Below are 18778 nucleotides of genomic sequence, written 5' to 3' on the forward strand. Positions count from 1 at the left end.
TAGCACACAACAAAATCAAGTGTTTAATGCTGGCACCGAAATACTAAAATGTGAAGTATACTTATCCGATGGACGTGTTGTTTTTGCCCAATATACATTGCTGGCACCGAAAAGCTTTTTTATCTGCATAAAATACTCAGTGAAACATTTGACGTAGAGCATTAAAATAAAATTTTGAATAAAAAAGACATTTCATTAATTAACATAATTTAAATAGGTCATTGTTGGACTAACCTGACTCAAGAAGTAAGAACCCACTGCATCTCTTGTCCTTACATCTATAACCTTCCAGGATAGCATTTTCCCGAAGCTCCTCATATGAATTCTTGACAGTTTGACAGCAAAATCAGATCTTGGCGCCGCAAGAACATGTGCAGGTGAAAAAATATTGCTTGAGATCTTTTTGTTGTGTCTGAGTGGTTGCTGCGGTCTCTGTATAACTTATCAAGACCTTACAAGGATGAAGATATTAGTAATTTCAAAACCAAGTCCATGCAAACATACACAAACATAAACATAATAAAGAACCAACATGTCGTAAAGAATATGTACATGCAAACAAGCACACATGTATACACATTTATAAAAAGATTCAAACACCAACATAAACATAATAAAACTGTATAACATCACAATCAATATATAAACCTGTCCAATTATAACAAAATTCAAACACCAACATAAAGTCATAATAACATTCCATATCATATAATAAAGTCATGATTACACTGTCCATCATGTTCATGAATAACAATCCACAACTAAAGAGAAGGAAAAAAAATCTATAAAACTCAAAAGAAATATAGAGGCATCGAGCTATCAGTCATCCATAGAAGCATGATCATCATTAACTCCACCATTGCTGGAACCATCAGGAGCCTACAACAAATATATAAAAACTTCAGTGTTGAGAATATGAAAATTATAATATAAATTAAATGATTAAGTATATGAACAAACATAAATAGAGAAAAATATGTATCCTAGAAGAATCTACAAATGTCTGTAATGCGGATATCAACTGATCAACCTAAGTCTTCATAGCGGATATCACAGTGTCATAGTTCTATCTTATCACTTCCGCCTATGCCTCCACCTATGCTTGTATCTGCACCTGCACATATGCCTGTACCCACGCCTCCATTCGCACCTCCAGCTTCTCCTAAATTTATGCCTCCACCCGTGCCTCCACCTGCTGCTCAATCTGTGCCTCCATCCGAGCCTCGAGCATAAAAATATCTGTATTGCTAGAGCTCTCTCTAGCATTCTAAGTGTATCGACATATGTCAAATAACTAAGTAGGGGCGACTCCAACTCTATAATCCCTCACTTGACCATAGCGGTCCGATCCCAACAGTTTTGTCATCACCTGAGCCTCGACATGACTGATCTCCATAGATACTGAGGACTCGCCGACACGCTCAGCAACAAGAGATGAAGCTCTCCCTTATATTTAGAAAAAAATATATATTAATTTTATAATTGAAAATAAAACTATAAATCACTGCACTAAATGATTATACATACATACAAATATATCTCTCGACTCGTCAGTAACAAAATGGCCATCTCGATGAATATGAGTCATTTTGTAAAACTCCATCTGACCAGACTTCCTCTCATGCTCATCCATCTATAGAAAATATAAATTTTATAAAATATATAATCTATAAATTTCAATTGACAAACTATAAGAGTTTCAACAAAACTTATATGTATCATGATACATGATACGTAGTTTCAATAAGAAGTATTCAGATCGTATACATCAAATCAATCTAAAAAAAGTTTGTAATATGCTAAATATTTTGAAAGAAGTATATATATTTTTGTCTGCATCGTACAAAGCTCTGGGATTCTAATGTATGAGGAATAGACTGAGCTGCTTGTGCAGCTCTACCAATAGCAGAATATGCCTATAAAATAAAGTAAACAGTATAATATATTTTATATATATCTAAATTATCTATGTTAGTAATCAATATAATATAAGATATATAATAAACGTATACAATTTTCTGTCCGATCTCAGAGAACTAATAATTAACAAGCTCCCTTCACTGATGAGGATCTACATCAGAAGGACAAATATGAGCAACATTATCATCTATCAAACCCTCTCTCTTATAGTCTCTCTTTACCATTGCATTAAATTCTTTTCATTTTCGATTGAGGGACTTCAGCACCCATTCATGACTATCTTGAGAGAGTATAAATTTACTCTACAACAAAGTAATAAAGGATATTTAATTATTAAACAACATAATTAATTAAGTATAAACAAATTAACATAATTAATTATTAAGTCATATTTTTATCGCTACTAATTGTAGAATCTCAAGCTTATATACATGAAGCATATCATTTCATCTAGCATAATTCAAAGGACAATGCTGACCCTTTCGTGCAATAGTACCTAAGAAGCTCATCAACAATCTAGCTATCTTGTTAATGGGCTGCCCCATCTAGTTGCACCAGATGACAACCCACTCATCCTTAGCTAAGTGCCAAATATCTCTAGTCCATGTAGGTCCACGTCTAATTCATGCTCTCTTGGATGCATCTACAACAAATACAAAATAAAAATTAATATTAAGAATCAATCAACAAAAATTAATATCTAAGTCTTAATAGTCATGAATGTATAATACTTCTATTAAAATACCCTGGATATATATCTCATTCATAACAAGATCCTCCTCAGTAGGTGGATCCTACTGTGACTCAAGCTGCCGTAGGATAAAGAAGGACCAGCATCAAACTGTTGTGCAAATGATGAAAGACCGACCTCGGATTATTATGGCTGCCTCGATTGTTGGGATTGATCAGAAGACAATCGACTTTAAGAAGTATGTAACTCCATATCATCGAATCGTCTACGTCGAAGCATGATGTCACCCAACATTAACAAATAGAAAAAAAATCAGTGGACATAAATTATGAAATGATAAATATAATATGGATTAAATTGCTAATAGAAAGTAAGATCTACTAAATAAAAATGATAATATAATAAATGTCAACATCCTAAATCTCTTATCAATTAAAAATCAATCGACATTTTTTTCTTCAATATTCATCCTAACTAAGCTTGTAGCATTTAGATCATCAATCGATGTAAATTTATAATGCATATACTGCATATAAATCTCATCATCCTCTACTTCTAACCCATTTTTCATATCATACAAGTCTTGGGATTTCGTTCTCACCACAACAACCCATTTTTTATCTTTGGAGTCTTGCACAAAAAAAAAAACTTGACGAGCTTGAGATGAAAAACAAATGGATCATCTTTTAATAATACACCAGTATGTATCAGTTTTGAAAAATTTATAAGTATAAATTGATTCATATCTTGCTTTAAGCTCCTTGGCAAGTTTATGCCCATAATAATTACATTGAAATAATATAATTTTAATTTTTTTATAATAATCTAACTCAAAAATATCTATAAGTACACCATAATAAGTTTTTCCATCTACTTCTACCATGATGTCACTATTTTAGATTTTTCTAAATTTTTTACATTCTCATGTATAAAATTTAAATTCATTAATAATGAAATCATTATATCTATTCATAATACTATTATGACCTCGAGCAATAGTAGTTAATTCATCAGAATAGCTACTCATCATCATTGGTACCTAAAAATCATAATAAAATTGTTAATATATTATTTGATGCTGATAAATGTATTCCAACATTAATCCTTCCCCTCGTATAGATGACTAACCTATTTAAAAAGTCATTTAGAAAATAACTCGATCAACCATCATTGTTCAATCCTTGGACTGGATCGAATGCTATAGTTTGCTCATCTCTGAGCGACCAAAAATTTGCTACAAGAAAAATTAATTCATTACTTAAGAACATTATATATGATGGCAACAAAATAAATCAAAATATGACTATACTAACCTGCGATACTGAGATATTATGTTATTATGAAGTAACACGTCATGATAGACTTGTGTTTGGGATTTTTTGTTAGGAACCACACTTTCAACCTTCCCTAGAACTCTTCCAGCAGTTGAGAACATATAAATTTCTGAGTTATCGATAATATCATAATTTCTTTGAGATTGATTAAAAATAATTTTTACCCTTTCAAGATATCTTAAATAAAATATCAAATACTCTTCAGTAATATATCCTGTCACAATTGAGCTTTCAGGATAGGCTCTATTTCATACATAATCCTTTAAACATACAAGATACCTTTAAAAATTAAAAATTCATTAAAACATCAATATGGATTTGACATTACTTATACTAAAGATTTCTTAATTATAAAATTTAGTAACACATCTAAATAGGATACATCCATCTATAGTGTACTGACCCATCAATTTTTGCTTCTGCAACTAAATGAATAAGTAGATAAACCATGATAGTAAAAAATTTGGAAGAAAAGATCTTCTCCATATGGCAAAATGTAAATGCAGCATTAGACTCTAATTGATCAAGCTCTCGTGGATTAATAACTTTGAAATATAATGACTTAAAAAATGATGACAACAGAGCAACAATAGCAACCACTTATTTTGGCATTGATTAAAGCTAGTGAAAAAATATCTTGCATTAAGATATAGCTATCATGACTTTTAAGATTTGAAAGTTTCCACTTTTTGAGATTTACACATTTTGAAATATTTGATGCATAGCTATCAAGAATCTTGATATTCTTTAGAAATATCAAGAAAAGATCTTTCTCTCAAAAAGACATTATATACAATATAGGAGGTATATAGACTTTACCATTAGTAAATTTTTTGGGATGAAGCTCTTATCTTATGCCCATCTCTTTCAAATCTAAACATATCTTTAAATTATCTTTACTCTTTCCATCAACATTTCACAATGTGACAATCAAATTATCACAAACATTCTTGTTTATATGCATTACATCAAAATTATGCCTAAGAAGATTATACTCTCAATAAGATAAATAAAAAAAATACTCCTTTTCTTCCACAACTGCTTAACAACTCTATGTGTAGATACCTCCATTATGTCATCATCATTCTAACTTTTTTCTATATAATCAACATCATTGTAGAAGTTGTCAGCATCTTCAAACACTCTTGAATCAAGATTGTGAGTAATGACATCCTCTGTCAACCCTTTGTTGAGCTTTCAATATCTTTTCTTTTTCTTTTCTTAGAATACTTGAAAATCTTACAATACCTATAATACATGCCTTGCATTTTTATAAAAATCTCAATTTTAGATGGTGGTACAGGAGTAGATCATAATTCTATAGTACCATCAAATACATCTTATTGAAATCAAAATGGATGGTCAGCTTCCAACCATCGATGATGGCCCATATAGTAAAACTTTCCTCCATATTTTAACCAATATGAATGGGTAGAATCCCTACATGAGGGACATGCAATACGCTCATTTGTGCTCCATCCAGATAAATTAGTATACGTAGAAAAATTATTGATAGTCCAAATAAGAGCTGTTCTCAATTTGAATATCTGACCACTATAAGCATCAAATGCATCGATACCTTTCTATAGCTTTTTCAATTCTTCTATTAAAGATTCTAAAAAGACATCAATGTCATTGTTTGGACCCTTATCGTCTAGAATAACCATTAACAAGATAAATGAAGATCATATCCATGGTGGCAAATTATATAGAATCAGAACAACCGATCAAGTGCTAGAAATAAAACTCAGTATTCGAAATGGATTAAAGCCATCACTAGCTAAACCCAATCTAACACTATGAACATCTAAGGCAAAATTAGAATATCCATCATCAAATACTTTTCATACTAAACTATCAGCTAAATGTCTTTACATTCCATCTTTTGTATGATCTTCAACATGCCATCTCATCGATGCAGTTGTCTTCGATGATGCATAGATCCTTTTCAATTTAGGTATCAAAGAAAAATAACATAAAATTTTAGCCAATTTTTTTTACTCCGAGTAGCATTCACTTCGCTCAATACATGTGTCACATCTTCTTTATATGATGCCCATCGTGAAGTTCCACAGATATTGCATAATTCTTGGTTAGCATTTTTCTTCCGATACAACATACAGTCATTTGGATAACTACGTATCTTCTCATATTCAAGATTCAATTTCTTTACAAGTTTTTTGACTCACAAGAAAAAGTTGGTAAAGCAATACTTTTAGAAAATATATCATTTAATAATTAAAGTAGCATAGTAAAACTCTTATCAGATCATTCGTTCAAATATTTCAAATAAAATAGATGTACAAGAAAAGAATTTTTTAAAAAATTCTTACAACTTGGATATAGTTTTTGATCATAATTTTTTAATAAATTATGATATCGATGTTCTATCTCATCATTAGATGAATGTTGGGATCTCTCAACATGCATAAGATCAGTAAATATAGATCCCTCAAACATCATATCTATTTCTTGTCCATCACTAAAATCTTCTAAATTTTTAACATCAAATTCTAGAGCATCTTTGAGCAAACTCCTCATATCATCTTCTCTTGTAGGATTTCTTTATAGATTACTGGTTCCAATATTAGATCTATGTTCTATATACAAGTATTGATTATATGAAGATGGCATTATGGAATCTCGATGAAATATCCATTCTGTATATCCTCTTAGAAAACTATTCCATACCAAATGTTCTTCGATAATTTATGGATCGATAGAAGAATTATTTACACATTTTTGGCATGGATAAAAAATCTTTCCATTCCTTGATCCTTTTTCAATAGTAAATTTAATGAAATTTTATACTCTTTCAAAATAATCTTGACTAGATCTTGGCTTGTTTATCCAATTTTTGTCTATTGTATGAGAACAATAATTAAATAACAATTTTTCTAAAAAAATTATACGGACAAAATATTAGCTAAGCTTTCCCCACAAAAAATTAAAATATACACCGAATAGAGATAACTGAATGTTCCCCTATATTATCATAAGAAGAGACTGAAATTATTCTATAAAGAAATACTCATTAAGTCAACTACAAATTCTATAAAGAAATACTTAATCTGAAAAATGGCAATTACATGCAAATCCTACTAGCTTAAGACAATTATTCCTCTTATAGCCGGAATTCAGAGAAGAGAGTCAAGAGACACATTTCTTTATGGACAATGCTCAAGGTAGAAGAATGCCGTAGTAACTACATAACCATCTCCTTTAACTTTACTTCACACATAGTTATCAAGGTTGATACCTCATTTGCTTGATAAAATAGTAATCAAGCTTCATGACTTATATCCTTGAAGTAAAACTTATTTGCACTTAGACTAATAATAACTCAGGTAATATGCACTCTCACAAAGAAGTATACATACCTATTAAATCTTGAGCATATTCAAACCAAAAAATATCAGCATTACATGTAAGCTGGAAGCATACATTTGCATTTGCAAAAGCCAGGATCGCCTGCCTATCACTGATAGAAACAATTTATCGAAATCTCTAAAGCAAATTAAAATTCATATTGCAGACAGAAGTAGAGTGTAATGAACATGAATAGGAAATAAGCTTTCAACGTCTAGCAGTAGGACAAGCGGCAAATAGTGAATATAAAATAAATAATATAAAAGAGAATTTACAAACCCCAATCTCAACAAAACTGTAAAGAAAAACTTATGTAGGGAATTGATCCTAGAATGGTCTGTTCAGCCGTCCAAACAGGCCCTACAACTAAACTTAGGGTACGCCCTGCAGCAAACAGCTGCTATGAAGTAGTGCAGTCTGGTAATTTGCATGAAAGAGCTACTCAGCATGTGTGTAAAGTAAGGTGATAAAATAATTTAGGAAAGCCGTACCAACCACCGAGCGAACATAGAGCATCAAAGGACCAAGGTAATTCAGCAACCATGAAGAGTCACCTGATGTAAGACATGACTTTTATACTCTCTCTCAAAAAGAATGGAATGAGTAAAGAAGTTGCAACTAAGCGGAGGCCTTTAGGGATGAAAGGCAGAATATTGGATGCTTAGTTTATTTTTTTAGTAGAAAAAAAGAGGATTGGAGGGGGGCGACCCGGCATAACTATCTGAGTGACCATAGGGTCCCAATTCCTATTGAAGAATATTCGATTCAGGGAGTAATTTTAGGAAGAGACTCCCCTCCCCATCGTATGGACTGACCTATGGCTAAGCCCAATAGATGAGTATATCATCCCAGCACCACCGTAGATCAGAGGATCAGAAATCTCTTCCAGACCCCTGCATCTAGACCATCAAGATCAGTTCTCTCATGGTCATACGTGGCCTGATATTTAATTGAAGCTGCAGCATCTACTGACTCGAATCCGGGCCGCTTGATTGGAAGCCAGCGGCCTGTTCCACTGAATGCTTAGTTCAAGAAGCATAAACTTAGCCGTTGAAAATGGGAGCCCGTACAGGTGCACGTACAGGTGTGGGGATGCAATAATCAAAGGCTGCATTGCTCTGAAAATGTTTTGGGGCAGATACAGACTTTGTCATCAAAAGTCATAAAAATAGATGCAAACTCGACTGGGTTTATGTTTCAATGAATGAAGACATAAAGTTTTGAAGACAGAAAATTTGGGGGGATGCAAAATTCGTATTTGATTCTTCTGAGATGTAACAATCGGTTAAGGTTGAAAAAGAAGGATGGCTGTAGGTTGATGCTGTGGCTGCTAAAAGGAGAACGTAAAGAATATTAAGAAGGCAGAAGATGACAGTTTCGTATTCCGAAAAGTGAGACAAAAACAATGAAGAGAAATAAAAAAGGGGTAAAATGAAGACAAAAACATGAATATCATAATATCAAGCGAAATTAAGTGAATGGTTGAAAAGAAGAAACATGTCGATTGTGAACAGAAAATTGTGTCTTCATAATTCTTGTTTCACAGACAAAATCTTAATTGGTTAATGGATATGAAAAAAATCTGTGGTTTTATTCAAACTGGTTTTCTTCATCCTTGCTAATATTATCGACATAATTAATATTCCCAGGTTCAGTTTTTATTTTTTATTTTTTATTTTTTTGGGTTTCGGAGTAGTTGCTGAGAAAATGTGCTGCAGAGTCCTTAACTTTTCGTTGATATATAATATATTACATAATTCCTCAGCTTATGGACTAAGTAACACCAATATTTCTGCAAAATCTACTTATTTATTGCTTTTCTTGACAAATTATCCAACACTGATGACATGGTCAGAGGTTTCACTTGTGTCTTCAAAACCTTTCTGCTGGCATGGATGTTGATGGAGAGACTTTTGCATTCAAACTGTTATTCTTATTTAAGTAGAAATGAGATAAGAATTACCCTGTCTTTTTTCTTGATGGGTTTTGGGTTTGCAACTCTAAAGTGACATGTATTCATGCATGCTACTGTATGCAAGTAGTCGATATAGTAGAGCACCACCATACTATACGTCTACAGCAGCTTATGAATTTTGTACAAGTCCAGCCAACTCCAAACTATAAATGTTTGCCAAAACTAGCCAAAACTCATTAAAAGTTTAACTTTTAAAGTTAAGATAATTAAAATTTTATAAAATTATTAGGAATACATCTAATGACAATATATGTATAAAGGCATCAATAATATCTCAATGTTCTGTAAACATATCTAAATCATATTGCAATCCTATATACAGACATTAACAATGCTTTGCAAATATTTTCAACTGCATTAAAGGCTGTTAATGGGTCAGCTCATGAGCAAGAACTTACCCCAGTGTGACCGATTCCTACAAGTTCAAGAGCACCAAGAACTACAGGAAGCCTATCAATTGTCTGCAAAGATATAATAATTTTTCTAAGAATGATGTGGATTTCTTTCCATTTGCTAAGTCCTGGATAATGATTCTGAATCCAGCTCACCAGTGTCTTGGAACTGGTTAGGAAGAAGGCTAAGCTCAGCCGGTAGAACGCCGTCCGCCTCCCCCGCACTCGGCACGATGATGACCGATGACCAGCAACGCAGATCTGGTTACGTGCAGAACTCCTTCGAATCAAACCCCAAAAAAATGAGGTGGAGGTGTGGAGAGGAGGAGGAGCATGGTGGAGGGGCGGAGAGGCTGAAAGAGGAGGGAGACTGTCGGCGATGAGACCGGAGGAGGAGGGAGACCGTCGGTGATGACGCCAGAGAAGGAGGAGGGGGAGAAGAAGGATCGATGAGGGAGTGAGAGTTGATTTGGGGAAGGATCGAGGATGGAGAGGAGAGTCTAAATAGGTGGTCTATCAGTTTTCGATCGGAGATGGAGGGGTCTGAAGAGGTGGTGGATGAGGTGGAGAAGCTTTGGAGAGAAAGAGGGCCAAGGTTTCAACTTGGAGATAGAGAGTTGGGGTTAAAGTGAATTTTAATGGTGCATTATTGTCTCTGCCGATGCTTCTAAGTATCATAAAATTTCGATATTTCGATGCTTACAAAAAGCATAGGCAAATATAAACTGCAATTTAAATTTACCAAAATGCTTTGTCCTAGCATCGGCAATATAATATTGCTAAAACCCTTAATTTCTATAGTGGTAATATTCTGTCAAGCTTTAATATCCCTATTTGTGCTAGTAGGACGAGTACATACTGAAAAGATCTTTCAAGTTTTGATGTGTATTTCCTCTGCGAGGATCTTGACATACTGTCTAAAGTGATCAAAGTTACTCTTTACCTATAAAGTTAAACTTCAAATCAATTACTCTTGCCCTCACAACTCCTCTGAGGACCTCAGCTTCTCCCAAGATGATGATCATGAAGTGAAGGACAAGGAGGAGGCAAAGTTTTGGTTTGGTCCTATAGATTAAAGAGCCGGTCATTCTAGTTCGCAACAATTGTGACCTCTCTCCAACACCAACTCACTAGAGAACATGAACCACCGCCGCAAGCAATTCGGACCTCTCCATTGCTGACGTTAGCATTACCTCCAATACAAAATAATCTCAAATTGACCATTGGCACTCTTTCTCCACAATCTAACCATGCTATAGACTTTTAAAAGTTAGCTGTGTCACGCCCCGAATCCAACATCCGGGTCGGATACGTGATGGCCGCACACTCCTTAGAACAAGCCCTAAAGAATATGCAAGGCCAAAATAAATCATTACAACCTTAACATCCATAACAATTAATTTTAATAATAATTCATAAAATCTTGCATAATTACAATTTAAATTTCTTCAATTCTCTGATCATGTACTATGACACTCTATCTATCCATTTGCTCACTCATAAATCTAAGCCATAGCCAATCATGAACGTCCTGTATCTCTGAGAAGAAAAAGAAAGATGAAAGGGTGTGAGCTTTACAGCCCAGTAAGAATTCCCATATCACACTAATATAGTAATATAGTCTGAAAATAAGGATAAGCAATAAAATATAAAATCTCATGTTCAATGTCCAGAATAATGCAAACATCCATAAATTTTCTGTCTTATTAAAATAGATGCATCATCATATGTTAACAGGTGAAATACTTTTGTTCAACAATTATCTCATGTCTTATCTTTCATTTCTCCTTTCATAATCACATGATTCTTAACAGTTTCTTTCCGGTTCTGGACTATCCAAGTTTATACCTTGGTCATCATCCGGATCGAATCCACTTAAAAAATCTTTCAAGACTGTCCCAGGATGAGCTCCTGGCCGGCTGTCCCACGTACGGAAGCCCGTGAGAGGCTGTCCCAGGCATAAGCTCCTGGCGGGCTGTCCCAGGCATGAGCTCCTGATCGGCTGATCCACCTGTAAGCTAGTGGGGGCTGTCCCAGGCATAAGCTCCTGGCGGGCTGTTCCATATGACAAGGCTAGTCCATACCATATATCTCTTTCTTTTCATTTAATCATTTTGTGTTGATTTCATCAAATCAATTCCGACTTGCATTATGATCAATTCAGATATGTATAATCATGCCATCAATCTCTGATACATATATATATTGACATAACATACTCATGCTCAAAATCAAATAACGGTATCTCAGGTATAATAAATTCATCGATCTCAAATCCGACGATGCAAAATTAATAATGCAAGACCAACAGTAAAATAGCATATATATAATAGTGATCATGTACAGGGATTCTTACCTTTATCGGTGACTGACCCAAGCACAGAAATCAATATTCTTCCTTAATTTATAAATTTTTTTAACAAAATATTCCACTCGATATCATATGCAGACAATCATCTCTTCATGGCCCTGATCAATATAAAAAATCATATATGGAAAAAATTACCGATAATCGATCCTAATAACACAGATCGAGGACCTCTCTTAGGATTAACCAAAATTAGGACTTGTCTATGTATCAGGATCCTTCATTGATCCATAAGACTTCTAGAAAGAGAAAATCCATGAAGAGAGAGAAAATTCTAGAGAGAGAAAGTGGAGAGAGAAATTTTCATATCCTTCAGATGAGGCAATCATGGTCGAGACCATCAGAGGTCCTATCAGGGTGACTTAAAATGAATCAAGTGTTACAATTTCGAATAGGATCGGACTGAGATCATATCTACCGCATGAATTTCGGAGCAATCTCAAATCATCATATTTTTATTTCAAATTTATCCTAGGGTCTGTGATGAAATCAGAGAGAGAGAAAGACTCTAGAGAGATAAAATTCATAAAGAGAGAGAAAAAGTCTAGAGAGAGAAAATAGAGAGAGAATCTAGAGAGAGAAACTGGAGAGAGAAGGTAGAGAGAGGAGAGAGAAAATTTTTCTCTCCTCTTCTTCTTTTTATTTTATTTTATTTTTTTATTTTTCTCTTTCTCTTTTTCTTTTTTTTTTCTTTTTCTTTTTTCGTTTTCTTTTCTTTTTTTTTTCGTTTTCTTTTCTTTTCTTTTCTTTTCTTCTTCTTCTTCCTTCTTCCTTCTTCTTTTCCCGTGGGTTCCTTTGGGGCAAAACAGAGGCATCATCCCCCTCCATCTCCTCTCACCCTCAAGCGGCCAAGGAGGGCCGACTCCGGCCACCCTCCAACAGCAGCCGACGGCGACGCATCCACAGCCCGGGTGACAGCCCCAACGGTGGCCGTTGCCGGTGGCATGCGGGGGAAACAAAAATAGAACAGGGATGACCCTGTTCTTCTTAAATTCGGCGGCTTGCCGTCACTCTCCGGTGAAGAAAAAACAACCAAAAAGAAGAAAGAGGAGGGAAAGAGCTTACCTTGCTCCGGCAGCCGAGAAGAACACCGGCGATCCTTTCTTCCTGTTCAAAGAACTCACAGAAAAATCTTGAAAAAATCCCTCTAAACTCTTAATAATCTCTCAAAATCCTATGATAAAGACCTAAAGGGAGGGAAAGGGGGTCTTTATAGAGGAGGTTTCCTACCCTAGTCGGACTCCTCGAGTCCGATTTCGTCGGAAACGGAGAGGAAGAAGACTCCGGTTAGGAGTCTTCCTCCTCCTCTATTTTTTTTTTTAAATCTGGATTATTACATTCTCCCCTCCTTAAAATAATTTCATCCTCGAAATTAGGTTATGTCGTTTGAGATACCTATTTCAAAGTATACATTCTTCATGTCATTCTCAAGCTTACGATAATGTCATATATATTATTTATTTCTCATGATCTTATTATAAAAAAAAATTATTTGAAATTTCAAACTCATCCCTTCTTATTGATTTCTCAATTTTTTTGAAGAACTGTAACATTTTGGACTTGTATTAATATACTACCATTATTTATCTAATACATTTCACTCGAAATTCATAATTATCTCAGACTACCCTTGATAGAAAAATAAATAAAAGTCAAACATCGGGCACTCTTCACAATCATCGATTTCTTTCTTCTCTTGACCTTCCAACAAATTTTTACATGTAGACTCTCATTTTAAGAAAATCTCAATCTTCTATATCAGTTCGAATAATAATATTAAATTAAAATATATATATATGGGATCTGTGTTAAGATATTTTAAGTTTTAACTAATAACAAAACTATCAAGCTATTAGTAATCTTAAAATATCTAAATTTTTTTGGCATTATCTATAATGAAGCAAACTACTGACAAAATTATCCGGCTATGATCAGATTAGATCAAAATTTTATAGTATCCTTTCATTATCAATAAAATTCTTCCTTATTTGCAACTAATGTATTCCATCATAATTTCTTTTGATTTAAAAAAATTAATATTTCTAATCAATTCAGACCATCACGCTTTTACTGCGCACTCTGATTTTAATTCATCAAATTATATAAGTCTATTAAAGATAAAGATATCCTTATATGTTAGATCAATCTAGAATAGATCCAACCTTCAAATTTCATATAAGACTTATGACAAAATTTTAAGTTTCTTTATCTTTACTACCTTTGGGTATAGCATATAAAAGTTAAATCTTGATCCATTTCCTATGTTTGAACTTATTGCATAAGTTTCATCACTCTTCAAGAATCCAACATATCTAGAATCGATTGAAGTTAACCTTAGATTTACCTTATAATCATTTAGATAATTTTTAAATTAATTTTTTTTTAAAAAAAATTTAAATTTCAACTTGTCAAACTAGAAGAACTCAAGCCAACATCCTTAAGTAGAATCAACTTGATTATTTCTTAGAGAGCTCTCTTCATCACAATCCTTAATATTAATCAATAAATCCATACAAAATTTTTTCCCTTGTATAAGTCATTTAAAATTTAACACTAGCAAGATGTCTTAATTCAATTTTAAAAAAAAATTCAAACTTTGACTTGAATAATTAATACACTTCACCATCTTCAACAATCACAAGAAAAAAATTAAAAAAAATCTAATCCAAAGATAGTAATACGAATTATTAAGGATTTCATCATAACCTGTATATCATACTCTGACAAAATAAATTTTCTTCTTTAATTTAACAACAATATCAAAAGACTTTTGATCCACTTAAAAAAAATAAACTATTGACTTGAAATTCAATGCAATTTGAAAGATCAAGGAATTATATTCAGAATATGATATTTTGAGTAACCAAAAATTTTACCAAAATGTGTATCTCATATTCTCATAATAAAATTTAAGTATATTTTTCATCTAAGATTGAGTTTCATATATGATCCTCTTATAGGTTCAATACTCAAAAATATTTCTCTCTCATATGATGAAATTTCTTCTTAGACCATATCCTAACTTCCTTCTGATAAATTTAAAATTTATAATGCTCAGATAATTAACATCAAAATCAGAAAAGTTATCATGATCTTCAATCATATAAGTTTTACATTCCAAAACCATCTAGTATACTCAACATAACTTATCAATACCTCCCACTTCATTCCAAGGATCAACTCTTTTCATACTTAGGTCAACCTTACTAATTGAAATCTAAGATATAACTTATCAATTCTATTATAGATATAATATGTCACTTATACCTAAATTTCATCTTAATATCTATTGATTCGAAATCTAAATATTGAATCTTCTCTTTTATATCTATCATGCTCCTCATGATCATAACCTAAGTTTAAATATCACTAAAGTCATAATTTTAAATAATTATAATCTTAAGCTTAAATACCACTTAAATTATTTATTTTTTTTTTTAATGATCATAACCTGAACTATAATATCATTCTATTACATCCTTAATGATCATAACCTTAAACTCTGATATTATCTATCATACTCTATCGATTATAATCTCAAAATTTTGATATCACTTATATGACAATCCCTAGTGACCTTAAATCTGGACTCTAGTACTGTTCTGTCATATCCTAATCACTTGTATCATTGACTCCAAATAAACGTAACCTAAGCTCTAAGCTCTAAGCTCAGATGCCACTCTGTCACATCCTACTGATCTTACATAAGGTTTTAATATCTCTTTATAATCTCTAGTGATCTTAAACCTATGCTCTGATACCATTCTGTCACGCTCCGAACCCAACACCCGGGTCGGATACGTGATGGCCGCACACTCCTTAGAGCAAGCCCTAAAGAATATGTAAGGCCAAAATAAATCATTACAACCTTAACATCCATAACAATTAATTTCAATAATAATTCATAAAATCTTGCATAATTATAATTTAAATTTCTTAAATTCTCTGATCAGGTACTATGACACTCTATCTATCCATCTGCTCACCCATAAATCTAAGCCATAGCCAATCATGAACGTCCTGTATCTCTGAGAAGAAAAAGAAAGATGAAAGGGTGTGAGCTTTACAGCCCAGTAAGAATTCCCATATCACACTGATATAGTAATATAGTCTGAAAATAAGGTTAAGCAATAAAATATAAAATCTCATGTTCAATGTCCAGAATAATGCAAACATCCATAAATTTTCTGTCTTATTAAAATAGATGCATCATCATATGTTAACAGGTGAAATATTTTTGTTCAACAATTATCTCATGTCTTATCTTTCATTTCTCCTTTCATAATCACATGATTCTTAACAGTTTCTTTCCAGCTCTGGACTATCCAAGTTTATACCTCAGTCATCATCCGGATCGAATCCACTTAAAAAGTCTTTCAAGACTGTCCCAGGATGAGCTCCTGGCCGGCTGTCCCACGTACGGAAGCCCGTGAGAGGCTGTCCCAGGCATAAGCTCCTGGCGGGCTGTCCCAGGCATGAGCTCCTGGCCGGCTGATCCACCTGTAAGCCAGTGGGGGCTGTCCCAGGCATAAGCTCCTGGCGGGCTGTTCCATATGACAAGGCTAGTCCATACCATATATCTCTTTCTTTTCATTTAATCATTTTGTGTTGATTTCATCAAATCAATTCCGACTTGCATTATGATCAATTCAGATATGTATAATCATGTCATCAATCTCTGATACATATATATATTGACATAACATACTCATGCTCAAAATCAAATAACAGTATCTCAGGTATAATAAATTCATCGATCTCAAATCCGACGATGCAAAATTAATAATGCAAGACCAACAGTAAAATAGCATATATATAATAGTGATCATGTACAGGGATTCTTACCTTTACCGGTGACTGACCCAAGTACAGAAATCAATGTTCTTCCTTAATTTATGAATTTCTTTAACAAAATATTCCACTCGATATCATATGCAAACAATCATCTCTTCATGATCCTGATCAATATAAAAAATCATATATGGAGAAAATTACCGATAATCGATCCTAATAACACAGATCGAGGACCTCTCTTAGGATTAACCAAAATTAGGACTTGTCTATGTATCAGGATCCTTCATTGATCCATAAGACTTCTAGAGAGAAAAAATCCATGAAGAGAGAGAAAATTCTAGAGAGAGAAAGTGGAGAAAGAAATCTTCGTATCCTTCAGATGAGGCAATCATGGTCGAGACCATCAGAGGTCCTATCAGGGTGACTTAAAATGAATCAAGTGTTACAATTTCGAATAGAATCGGACTGGGATCAGATCTACCGCACGAATTTCGGAGCAATCTCAAATCATCATATTTTTATTTCAAATTTATCCTAGGGTCTGTGATGAAATCAGAGAGAGAGAAAGACTCTAGAGAGACAAAATTCATAAATAGAGAGAAAAAGCTAGAGAGAGAAAATATGGAGAGAATCTAGAGAGAGAAACTGGAGAGAGAAGGTAGAGAGAGGAGAGAGAAAAATTTTCTCTTCTCTTCTTCTTTTTATTTTATTTTATTTTTTTATTTTTCTCTTTCTCTTTTTCTTTTTTTTTCTTTTTCTTTTTCCTTTTTCTTTTCTTTTTCTTTTTCCTTTTTCTTTTCTTTTCTTTTCTTCTTCTTCTTCCTTCTTCTTCTTCCTTCTTCTTTTCCCGTGGGTTCCTTTGGGGCAAAACAGGGGCATCATCCCCCTCCATCTCCTCTCACCCTCAAGCGGCCAAGGAGGGCCGACTCCGGCCATCCTCCAACAGCAGCCGACGGCGACGCATCCACAGCCCCGGTGACAGCCCCAACGGTGGCCGTTGCCGGTGGCATGCGGGGGAAACAAAAATAGAACAGGGATGACCCTGTTCTTCTTAAATTCGGCGGCTTGCCGTCACTCTCCGGTGAAGAAAAGACAACCAAAAAGAAAAAAGAGGAGGGAAAGAGCTTACCTTGCTCCGGCAGCCGAGAAGAACACCGACGATCCTTTCTTCATGTTCAAAGAACTCACAGAAAAATCTTGAAAAAATCTCTCTAAACTCTTAATAATCTCTCAAAATCCCATGATAAAGACCTAAAGGGAGGGAAAGGGGGTCTTTATAGACGAGGTTTCCTACCCTAGTCGGACTCCTCGAGTCCGATTTCGTCGGAAACGGAGAGGAAAAAGACTCCGGTTAGGAGTCTTCCTCCTCCTCTATTTTTTTTTTTTTTTTAAATCTAGGTTATTACAAGCTGTCTCAACATCATTTTATTATCTGACCCCTACTCCGCTAGACCCATCAGGCTTCTTGTCAAAGACCAACTGCTCCAGCTTCATACTGTTGGTCATGACAGTTTTGAATTTAAATTTAAAACGATCCACTCTGCATGATAGTGGCTCTCCTTCTATGCTACCCATGTCTCATCCATTCTTATCTTGCCTAAATACTCTTTTGATATAGTCGACTTAGTCCTAGTTCAACAAATCTTCTCCACCCTAAAGAGTGCACTAAGCCATCCGATTAGTTACATGGATACACTCTCTATCTAGCACTTGGCCCCATCGCCTCCTTTAGTCACCAAGAGAAGCGCTCGCCTTCGCAACAAAAAAGCTAGGGCTCTTGGACTCCAAATTAACTTTCTGTCTGAGAAAGACATCCTCTTCATTAATTCTCTGATTGTAAGTGACCTCATCAAACTCAAAGCAAAATGTGGCATCAAGTTTCTTGCTGATTCCACCAATGTCTTATCAATACGATCAAAATGCTTGAGTGGGACC

The 18778-nt window shown here is 34.0% G+C and overlaps 1 long non-coding RNA gene across 1 annotated transcript; it reads right to left on the reverse strand.

The window, feature by feature from the left end:
- Positions 1 to 683: 683 nt before the first annotated feature.
- LOC105032385 (uncharacterized) lies at positions 684 to 17853 on the reverse strand. The gene is made up of 8 exons (XR_012140850.1): positions 17746 to 17853; positions 13115 to 13156; positions 12888 to 13061; positions 9838 to 10194; positions 9688 to 9750; positions 1532 to 1633; positions 1370 to 1446; positions 684 to 879 (listed from the first exon to the last, which is right to left on the reverse strand). It is a non-coding gene; the product is annotated as an uncharacterized lncRNA (long non-coding RNA).
- Between the last annotated feature and the right edge of the window lie 925 nt (positions 17854 to 18778).

Source organism: Elaeis guineensis, chromosome 4, assembly GCF_000442705.2.
Source record: "Elaeis guineensis isolate ETL-2024a chromosome 4, EG11, whole genome shotgun sequence".
Lineage (NCBI taxonomy): Eukaryota > Viridiplantae > Streptophyta > Magnoliopsida > Arecales > Arecaceae > Elaeis > Elaeis guineensis.